Source organism: Triticum urartu, chromosome 2 (genome assembly GCF_003073215.2).
Source record: "Triticum urartu cultivar G1812 chromosome 2, Tu2.1, whole genome shotgun sequence".
NCBI lineage: Eukaryota > Viridiplantae > Streptophyta > Magnoliopsida > Poales > Poaceae > Triticum > Triticum urartu.
Window position 1 is genome coordinate 602,787,925 of NC_053023.1, and position 9,386 is coordinate 602,797,310.

Consider the following 9,386-nt stretch of genomic DNA (forward strand, 5'->3'; position numbering starts at 1 on the left):
TGTGGTATGATTTGCATGTCTCAAGTGATTCAAAATCAAGTGAGTCCAAATGGTCCATTTGCATGGAGTTTCTTCATGCATATACACCAATAGACATGGTCCGCATGTCTCAAACCTTTCAAAGATGAGTGAGTCCAAAGATCCATCAACATGGAGCTTCTTCATGCGTTTTATACCGATATGACTTACGTGGCAGTGCCACAAGTAGGTGGTACTATCATTACTATCTTTTGGCATGAACATGTGTATCACTACGATCGAGATTCAATAAACCATTCATTTTAGGTGTAAGACCATTGAAGGTATTATTCAAATAAACAGAGTAACCATTATTCTCCTTAAATGAATAACCGTATCGCGATAGACATAATCCAATTATGTCTATGCTCAACGCAAACACCAAATAACAATTATTTAGGTTTTAATACCAATCTCGATGGTAGAGGGAGCGTACGATGCTTGATCACATCAACCTTGGAAACACTTCCAACACATATCGTCATCTCACCTTTAGCTAGTCTCCGTTTATTCCATAGCCTTTTATTTCGAGTTACCAACACTTAGCAACCGAACCGGTATCTAATACCCTGGTGCTACTAGGAGTACTAGTAAAGTACACATTAATATAATGTATATCCAATATACTTCTGTCGACAGCCTTCTCATCTACCAAGTATCTAGGGTAATTCTGCTCCAGTGGCTGTTCCCCTTATTACAGAAGCACTTAGTCTCGGGTTTGGGTTCAACCTTGGGTTTCTTCACTAGAGTAGCAGCTGAATTGCCGTTTTATGAAGTATCCCTTCGTGCCCTTGCCCTTCTTGAAACTAGTGGTTTCACCAACCATCAACAATTGATGCTCCTTCTTGATTTCTACTTTTGTGGTGTCAAACATCGCGAATATCTCAAGGATCATCATATATGTCCCTGATATATTATAGTTCATCACGAAGCTCTAGCAGCTTGGTGGTAATGACTTCGGAGAAACATCACTTTCTCATCTGGAAGATCAACTCCCACTCGATTCAAATGATTGTTGTACTCAGACAATCTGAGCACAAGCTCAACAATTGAGCTTTTCTCCCTTAGTTTGCAGGCTAAGAAAATCGTCGGAGGTCTTATACCTCTTGACGTGGGCATGAGCCTGAAATCCCAATTTCAGTCCTTGGAACATCTCATATGTTCTGCGATGTTTCAAAAACGTCTTTGGTGCCTCAATTCTAAACCATTTAGCATTACGCACTGAACTATCATGTAGTCATCAAAATGTGTATGTCAGATGTTCGCAACATCCACAGACGATGTTCGAGGTTCAGCACACTGAGCGGTGCATTAAGGACATAAGCCTTCTATGAAGCAATGAGGACAATCCTCAGTTTACGGACCTAGTCCGCATAATTGCTACTATCAACTTTCAACTAAATTTTCTCTAGGAACATATCTAAGCAGTAGAACTAAAGTGCGAGCTTCGACATAATTTGCGAAGACCTTTTGACTATGTTCAGGATAATTAAGTTCATCTTATGAACTCCCACTCAGATAGACATCCCTCTAGTCATCTAAGTGATTACATGATCCGAGTCAACTAGGCCGTGTCCGATCATCACGTGAGACGGACTAGTCATCATCGGTGAACATCTTCATGTTGATCGTATCTACCATACGACTCATGCTCGACCTTTCGGTCTCTTGTGTTCCGAGGGCATGTCTGTACATGCTAGGCTCGTCAAGTCAACCTAAGTGTTTCGCGTGTGTAAATCTGTCTTACACCCGTTGTATGTGAACGTTAGAATCTATCACACCCGATCATCACGTGGTGCTTCGAAACAACGAACTGTCGCAACGGTGCACAGTTAGGGGGAACACTTTCTTGAAATTATTATGAGGGATCATCTTATTTACTACCGTCGTTCTAAGTAAACAAGATGCAAAAACATGATAAACATCACATGCAATCAAATAGTGACATGATATGGCCAATATCATATAGCTCCTTTGATCTCCATCTTGGGGCTCCATGATCATCTTGTCACCGGCATGACACCATGATCTCCATCATCGTGTCTCCATGAAGTTGTCTCGCCAACTTATTACTTCTACTACTATGGATATCGGTTAGCAATAAAGTAAAGTAATTACATGGCGTTGTTCAATGACACGCAGGTCATACAATAAATAAAGACAACTCCTATGGCTCCTGCTGGTTGTCATACTCATCGACATGCAAGTCGTGATTCCTATTACAAGAACATGATCAATCTCATACATCACATATATCATTCATCACATCCTTTTAGCCATATCACATCACATAGCATACCCTGCAAAAACAAGTTAGACGTCCTCTAATTGTTGTTTGCATGTTTTACGTGGCTGCTATGGGTTTCTAGCAAGAACGTTTCTTACCTACGCAAAAACCACAACGTGATATGCCAATTGCTATTTACCCTTCATAAGGACCCTTTTCATCGAATCCGATCCGACTAAAGTGGGAGAGACAGACACCCGCCAGCCACCTTATGCAACTAGTGCATGTCAGTCGGTGGAACCGGTCTCACGTAAGCGTACGTGAAAGGTTGGTCCGGACCGCTTCATCCCACGATGCCGCCGAATCAAGATAAGACTAGTAACGGCAAGTAAATTGACAAAATCAACGCCCACAACTACTTTGTGTTCTACTCATGCATAGAAACTACGCATAGACCTAGCTCATGATGCCACTGTTGGGGAATGTAGCATAAATTCAAAATTTTCCTACGTGTCACCAAGATCTATCTATGGAGTCATCTAGCAACGAGGGAGGAGTGGATCTACATACCCTTGTAGATCGCGTGCGGAAGCGTTCAAGAGAACGGGGTTGATGGAGTCGTACTCGTCGTGATCCAAATCACCGATGATCCTAGCGCCGAACGGACGGCACCTCCGCGTTCAACACACGTACGGAGCAGCGACGTCTCCTCCTTCTTGATCCAGCAAGGGGGGAGGAGAGGTTGATGGAGATCCAGCAGCACGACGACGTGGTGGTGGAAGTAGCGGGATTCCAACAGGGCTTCGCCAAGCGCTGCGGGAGGAGGAAGGTGTGTCATGGGAGGGAGAGGGAGGCGCCAGGGCTTAGGTTGGTGCTGCCCTCCATTCCCCCCACTATATATAGGGCCAAGGGAGAGGGGGGGGGCGCAGCCTTGGCCCTTCCTCCAAGGAAGGGTGCGTCCAAGGGAGGAGTCCCTCCTCCCCAAGGCACCTCGGAGGTGCCTTCCCCCTTTAGGACTCTTCCTTTCCCTCTTCTCTTGGCGCATGGGCCTCTTGGGGCTGGTTCCCTTGGCCCATATAGGCCAAGGCGCACCCCCTACAGCCCATGTGCCCCCCGGGGCAGGTGGCCCCACCCGGTGGACCCCCGGGACCCTTCCGGTTGTCCCGGTACAATACCGATGACCCCGAAACTTGTCCCGATAGCCGAAATAGCACTTCCTATATATAATTCTTTACCTCCGGACCATTCCGGAACTCCTCGTGACGTCCGGGATCTCATCCGGGACTCCGAACAACTTTCGGGTTACCGCATACTAATATCTCTATAACCCTAGCGTCACCGAACCTTAAGTGTGTAGACCCTACGGGTTCGGGAGACATGCAGACATGACCGAGATGACTCTTCGGTCAATAACCAACAGCGGGATCTGGATACCCATGTTGGCTCCCACATGTTCCACGATGATCTCATCGGATGAACCACGATGTCAAGGACTTAATCAATCCCGTATACAATTCCCTTTATCTAGCGGTACGATACTTGCCCGAGATTTGATCGTCGGTATCCCGATACCTTGTTCAATCTCGTTACCTGCAAGTCTATTTACTCGTTTCGTAACACATCATCCCGTTGATCAACTCCTTGATCACATTGTGCACATTATGATGATGTCCTACCGAGTGGGCCCAGAGATACCTCTCCGTTTACACGGAGTGACAAATCCCAGTCTCGATTCGTGCCAACCCAACAGACACTTTCGGAGATACCTGTAGTGTACCTTTATAGCCACCCAGTTACGTTGTGACGTTTGGCACACCCAAAGCAGTCCTACGGTATCCGGGAGTTGCACAATCTCATGGTCTAAGGAAATGATACTTGACATTAGAAAAGCTTTAGCATACGAACTACATGATCTTGTGCTAGGCTTAGGATTGGGTCTTGTCCATCACATCATTCTCTAATGATGTGATCCCGTTATCAATGACATCCAATGTCCATGGTCAGGAAACCGTAACCATCTATTGATCAACGAGCTAGTCAACTAGAGGCTTACTAGGGACATGGTGTTGTCTATGTATCCACACATGTATCTGAGTTTCCTATCAATACAATTCTAGCATGGATAATAAACGATTATCATGAACAAGGAAATATAATAATAACTAATTTATTATTGCCTCTAGGGCATATTTCCAACAGTCTCCCACTTGCACTAGAGTCAATAATCCAGTTCACATCGATATGTGATTAACACTCAAGGTCACATCCCCATGTGACTAACACCCAAAGAGTTTACTAGAGTCAATAATCTAGTTCACATTACCATGTGATTAACACTCGATGAGTTCTGGGTTTGATCATGTTATGCTTGTGAGAGATGTTATAGTCAACGGGTCTGAATCTTTCAGATCCGTATGTACTTCGCGCAAATTTCTATGTCATCTTGTAGATGCAACTACTACGCTACATTTGGAGCTATTCCAAATAACTGTTCTACTATACGAATCCAGTCTACTACATGATCTTGTGCTAGGCTTAGGATTGGGTCTTTGTCCATCACATCATTCTCCTAATGATGTGATCCCGTTATCAATGACATCCAATGTCCATGGTTAGGAAACCGTAACCATCTATTGATTGACGAGCTAGTCAACTAGAGGCTTACTAGGGACATGGTGTTGTCTATGTATCCACACATGTATCTGAGTTTCCTATCAATACAATTCTAGCATGGATAATTAACGATTATCATGAACAAGGAAATATAATAATAACTAATTTATTATTGCCTCTAGGGCATATTTCCAACAGAAGGAACATAAAGAACATCTCTAAGTAGAAGATTGAATCCATCAGCTAACTCCAAGGAGATGTCGCCGATAGCTTCAACTTCCGCTTTTATTCCATTGGCTACTTCAATGCCTCCTTCTCTTCTTAGCGTAGTCTGGGTCGAATGGAATCCCTGTAAACAATTTGCAACATGAACAGTTGCCCCTGAGTCAATCCACCAAGTAGATTTCGAAAAATGTGTGTACAAGGATTCATTAACTAAGGAAACAATGTTGTTACCTTGCTTTGCCATTAAGGACTTCAGCCAAACAAGGCAGTCTTTCTTGTAATGCCCGGTCTGCTTACAGTGGAGACATTGGTCTTTGTCCACTGGGAAAGACTGTTGCTGACGCTGATGCTGATAGGGAGCTTTTCCTTGTGGCTTTGAAGGAGAACTTTTTTTTTGATTGTAGTTCTTTTTCTTATGATCCTTCACATAGTTGAGTGTTCCACCATGTGAAGCTTTTAGTCTGTCCTCTTCTTGGACACACATAGCAATTGTCTTTTCTATGTCCCATGTTCCAGGTGACATATTATAGTTCACAACAAAAGTTTCAAACTCCTTTGGCAGTGAAGCCATGACCAGATGGACTAGGAGCTTTGGTTTGATCTCCAGATCCTCATCCATGGGCTTTAACTTTGCTTCCATATTGCTCATCCTCAGGATGTGCTCTCTTATTCCACCACCTGTGTATTGTTCTGTCACAAGTTGTTTTAACACCTGGGTGGCATATATCTTTGAAGAGCCAGTGAACTGGCTCTTTATTTTTTTCAGCAACTCCCCTGCGGAAGTGCACTCTGCAATGGAGCCCACAATGGTGCTCTCAATTGTATTTTTATAAAGGCCATGCATTTTTTATTTGCATTGACCCACTTTTGGTTGTCTATGATGTAGGAAATCTCCAAAGGAGCATAATCCCCCCCCTCTTTTTAGCCCATGCTGCATCATCCTCAGTAGACTCTCTTACTGGCTCTGTAGGTCTGACCGGCTGTGGTTCATCCAGAACCCAGTCCAGATCAGCACAAACAAACGCCAGTTCAACTTTCTTCCTCAACTCAGTGTGGTTGTCACCTCTGAGTGTCGGAACTTCTTTTAGGCAACTCATCAAGTGAAAGCCTCCTGAAATCACAATTTAAGTGACATCAATATAACAATCATATGCATTAATCTAACGTTGGTCAAATTAAACATATAATTGTCTATGCAATTAAATCTATATTACCGTTGGGCAAAATATTAGAAATAAATGCACCTTTAAATTACAATAATAAAACATGATCATGTCATTAAACAACATTGGTCATAAAAAATAACATAATCATATTCATTTTAATAATCACTTTAACATGCTCTTAAAAAAACTTAATACTATATAAACTTTTATTTTCTGTGTAAAAGAGCATTAATTATTTATGCAGCGGAAAAATATTCATGAACTTTTAATTCTTTACAGAATCTTTTCCTTTAAAAATTCATGAACTTTATTATTTTTTTTATAAAAATTCATGAACATTTCTTTTTCTAAAAGTTTTCTATTTTCATTTTCAGAAAATTTTTCTGTTTACTTTTCTATTTTCTAAACAAAATTTTCGTTGGAAAAAATTGTAGAGAAAAAACTATTGTAAATCTACCCAAAATATGGACAAAAGCACTGGAAATTTATATACAGAAAACAGCAACTGAGCCCCTGCGTCGGCCTGGCGCGCGAGGCCTGCAGCGAAGGAAAGCGGCCCACGGCCTGCTCTCTGAGCCGCTCGCAGCCTGTTCAGCGCGCCAGCCTACCAGAGCCCAGCCGCGCGAGACCACTTTCGGCCCAGTGGCCCATCCCAGCGCTAGGTTTTCAATCCAGACCGTTGAACGCGATCGGACGATCGCCTGTGCTCCTCGGTCGAACAAAATCACCGGCAGCTGGCCCGACCGAGACCTAGCGCCACTCTTTCTCTCCTCTTCACCTCGCACACGCCGCTCGCCTCTGTCCCGCACGGGACTTTGCCGGCAACGGCGTCGAGCGCCACCGCGCGAGAGCACCGGCCGCCGGCGACAGCGTCTACCACCGCACTGCGCGTGCCTCTCCCTTCCCTTTCCTTCTCTTTGCGTGAGCCTCCCGTGGCAGAAAGAGAGAGAGGAGCCCGTCTCCGATCTGTCTCCTCGCCTGGTCTGTGATGCAGCGGGTCGGGGCTCCGCCAGCCGCCAGCGACGACAACGCGCCACCGCGCCGCGCGAGCACTCTTTTCCCCTTCCCCTTCTTTTCTTTTTACTGTCTCCATCCACCACCTCTCCACAGAGAGAAAGAGAGGCAACTGCCGCACGACGGCGACCTAGATGGACGGAGCAGCTGCGCCCCTGCCGACCCCTTCGCCGGTCGCGCGTTCCCCTTGCGGTGAGCGCGCCGTCGTCGAATGGATCGGTGGTGGTGATCTTTGCCCCTGAAAAGGGGTGGTGTTCTTCTTCTCGATGCCTCGGCTTGCCGATGCGCATCGAGATCTAGAGGAACGGCGCGGCCTTGCGGCGGCGCTACTTTTTCCGTTTCCTTGAAGGATTCGTTCTTTGCCCTGTCTAGGCTTCTTGGGGGGAGGGGATCTCTATTTCTTTCTTTGTTTTATCTTTTTACCCAAAAACATCTAACCAAGATGGCCTGATACCATTGATAGATCCTATGGATCGTGGTAGGCTAGATCTTTCCGGTAACCTACCTTCCTTGGGTGCGGATGAGCTCGATCCAGAGCCGGCCATGGTGATGTAGGGGCCGGTGATCGCAGAGGGATCGAGATGGAGAGGTGGCAGTGGTGCTTCCCATGAGCACTGCGATTGCCCTAGATCGGAAGGGGATATTGGTGGGGAGTGTGGCGGCGCAGTGAACCTCGTACCGTGCGCCCCGGCCCCCACCTCTTTATATATCGCAGGTCACAGGGGCCCATCAACCATAGAACGGTTGGGCGCCCCCGATCAGGGCGCGAATAGATCAGGGCCCGATGGGCCGTTGAGCCCACTCGGTGGAGAGATCAACCTAACAAGGGTCTCTTTGCAAAATGTTGTGTGCCGACCGGGTCGGTATCAGGCGTCCACTTGTCGCTTTGTGATTGGTCAGGACCAAATTTGCACATTTAATGCAAGTTTTGGGACTGGATAGGGTCAAAATGCAAGTTTTAGGACCAAACTATCACATTCTGCATAAGTTGTAGGACTCCCCGTGCTTTTAACTCCATAGATAACTCCGAGTCCCCTCGCCGTCCCACGGGAGGGGAGCACTGTCAATTTTCTGTCAGCGGCATGTCACCGGTCCACCGCCAATGGCTCGTCAATGTGGAGTACTCTGTACTGTGCGTGCTGCATTTATCTGTGTGATGTGACTGATCTCGTGTCTTTTGTAGCTTCCTAGTCCGATTGTGTTTAGGATGCTAAAGGCATAAAGATCAAACTATGTGAGAGGCTCTGGTTTTGTACAGGGATCCATCCAGAACCCGATGGCGGCAGTCAAACACGCGTGCCCGTGAGGCATGCTTCCTTGTCCAGCTAGATTTTGTACGGTACGTCAGAGTTAGTTGCGGTAGGAGCGTAGGGATTCCTTGTCCGGCCAGATTTTGTACAGCGAGTCACTGCCCCACTGTCAGGGCGTCAGACCCTTCAGTAGCGAAAATCCTAGACACACGGACAATCACGGACGGATTAGGGGAATATTCTCACTAATTAACCTCCGCCCCCTGATTTTCAAGGAGGTGGGCCCGTTTCACCCTTAATCTCCAATTAAACCATGCCAGCTAATCAGAGTCCGTTGATTCCGTAGTCATCGGCCCGTGCGTGTAGCATTGCCGCTTCAGTAGTTCCGGTTCCTCCGCGATGTCTTTGACTTGTTTGCTTTTCTGGCCACAAAAATTTGACCTGCTTCTTACAACTCGAAGACACCCTAACACGATAGTGTTGCTATACGATGCTTTCTTTCTCATAATTTCAAAAGAGGCTAATTAGTGTTGGGACTTGAGGCAGACCAAAATGTCAAGAACGCCAGTGGGTGCTGCCTCCAGCTTTGCCGAGCAAACGAGTACACCGGAGAGAGAGAGAGAGAGAGATCCATCAAAGCAATGGACTCCCTGCTGCCACGAGAGCTGATCAGCTCGATCGGTTCTGTCGCGTGTCCGTGGGCGCCGGCGAGTCCAGAGCGCCGACCCGGGGGGGACAAGGGGTTGTGCGCGTCCGGCCCACGGCAGCCGCGTCCCTTTCCGGTTTCCCCAACTGAATACCTAGCCCACGGCAGCATAAACAGCGGCGTGACACAGCCTCCGATCGACGGGAAAACATGGGCCACTTTGTTGC